General features: G+C 36.8%; 1 protein-coding gene across 1 annotated transcript in view; it reads left to right on the forward strand.

The window, feature by feature from the left end:
* Positions 1 to 2,362, forward strand: part of LOC104522588 (CLIP-associating protein 1) — a 99,200-nt gene that overhangs the window by 55,285 nt on the left and 41,553 nt on the right. The gene's annotated exons all lie outside the window — the stretch shown is intronic.

The following is a 2,362-nucleotide window of genomic DNA, read 5'->3' on the forward strand; positions in this document are numbered from 1 at the left end:
ACCAACAAAACAGTCATAAAGGTAATGAAAAATTCAATAGAATCTTTCTATTCTAAAAATATGAATTTTACATACCTTACTGTCAACCAAATTGTCAGTTCAGTAAAGACACATTTCTGAAGCATATCTTCACATATTTTTTTCTAATGGGTACTTAGCTGTGTGACTTTAACTACTATTACCACGAAAAAAGAGATCATAGTTTGAAAATGTGCTTTTTCTTGATCAGTCTGGAAATACCTCTGGGTTTTTGTTTATTTAGGTAAAGGCTCTGTGCTTTGTAGACTCAAATGAAATCTAGCACAACTTCTGTGTTAGAATATTGTTAAAAGAAAGTAAACAAATCCATAAGCTGCCAGGGGCTCTCAACTCTTTCCTTTTAAGAGTTGTGTGTTTATCTCAGCCTGGAAAAAACTGACACATCTAGGTCATGCCTGGGTAATACAGTTACCTTGTTCTTTATCTTGCTGTGGATGCAAGTGTCAGGCAAGCTAAAATAGGGCAGATAGTGATACTCATCTCTCCCAAGAGAAAAGTGAGACTTAGTTTTATGTACCTGGCGTTTGTAACACAGTTTAAAATCACCTTATCTTGCCAGCCCAGATGCAGAAAGAGATTCCTATATGAGTTAAAGGCTTTGACATGTACTTGAATTAAAAAAAAACCCAACAAAAACCCCCAAAACAAAATCAAACACAACTGTAAGCATTTCAGAATATAAAAATTGTATGAGATTTTTACAACCTACATGCACTTAAAATAGTGAATTAATGCTACAATAGCATATTATTTTATAACTTTGGAAATAAGAAAATTATTTTTATTATTAGTGATTATTTGATTCTAATTAAAAGATCACTGTGTGTCGAAGGTGCTGCAACTGCAGCATTACCTGATAGCTGACACAAGGCTTCAAAGAAGCTTTTGGGTGCATGCTGTTTGCTTTCTGGCATACAGCTGATTGGATCTAGAGAAAAATGTCTCATCCTCTTTTCTAAAGACTTTCTGCAGGGATTATTCACACCAGTGTGTCTGAAATTTGCTTCTGCAAGTTAGTCTGCCTCAGGAAAAAAAGAGCGACTTTAAATCTTGGACTTAGATCTGTAATATGAATTTCCATTTTGATGCTTCTGTGTACAAAGTCTGAAAGAATTAAATAGGCAAAGAAACTACTCCTCTGTTACAGTTCAAGTAAAGCTCAAGCAGTTTACTCTGGTGGTCTGTGAGAGGGAGTTTTAATTAATTTAAGCAGAAATATACATCAAAAAGCAAAATCTGTGCATATTGCTCAGCAAAAGAAATAGTCCACCATTAGGGGTCATCATTGCTGCGTGCAAAATTGAGTGAAGAGTATTTGCAGCAGCTGAAAAAATTGTCTGTTTGCTGTGAAGCTGTGGGATGTGGAGAGTGGGTGTTCACAGTGTGGTGTCTATCCTTGTATCTGTTTCAAAGACTTGCAGAGCACTGGCAGAACTTCAGGAAGCTCCACCTTAGCAGTACTTGGGCAAGAGCTTTGGGGGCTGATAAGAGATTATGGAATCTAAATGCCTTTTTATTAAACCTGCGTGTGACTTGGATTTGCCTCAGATGCCTGTAGCTTTTGAATGAATTATTACACAGTTAAGCTAACTTAGGCTACTAAAAATGAATGCCCGGGTGATCTTTATTTCATCATACCGTTGCTGTACTATGATTTTATTAAGAACATAGTACAAACCACAGGCTTTAGAAGAAACTACAGCAAAGGATTTATAAGCAATCATTGGCCATTATCTCTGTCAGGACTGTAGTTAACAGACTAATAAATTCATTATGCAGTAACGAACTGGATTATCAAGGGCCAACCCAGACAGATTAAATGTTCTGAAGGACACAATTAAAAAATTGTCCTTCTTTTTGTGAGATGATAACCTGGAAAAAAAGGATGGGGGTTTTTTTATGTCAAGATGATTCATTTCAGGATCAGAATATTCTGCCCTCATGAAAAGAATTACTGTGGCGTTCAAGAGCTGAGATTTTCTAAGTGCAAAGTAGACCATGTACTATAAACATTGTGACAACCTAAAAATGGAAACAGTAGTTGAGGTTATGGGGGAGAAGGAGGAGAACCAATTCAGTCTTCAAGTGATGAAAATACTACAAGAGTATTTGTAAAAAGTGTAAAATAAGGGAATTTTTCAATAGAAGCTGGATTTGAGACCACCAGAATGATCAACTGGGCTCCTGAAAGCTGAACTAAGAGCAAACTTTACTTTTGATACTGAGGAGTCTTGACTGGTGTAGTCCAGTCCACTTATGCTACTGCAGCTGACTTGGTGGAACCGTAGTGCTGGTGCTCAACTGCTCACAGAGGCAGAGACTC

The sequence above is a fragment of the Antrostomus carolinensis genome, unplaced genomic scaffold, assembly GCF_000700745.2.
Source record: "Antrostomus carolinensis isolate BGI_N321 unplaced genomic scaffold, ASM70074v2 scaffold11383, whole genome shotgun sequence".
Lineage (NCBI taxonomy): Eukaryota > Metazoa > Chordata > Aves > Caprimulgiformes > Caprimulgidae > Antrostomus > Antrostomus carolinensis.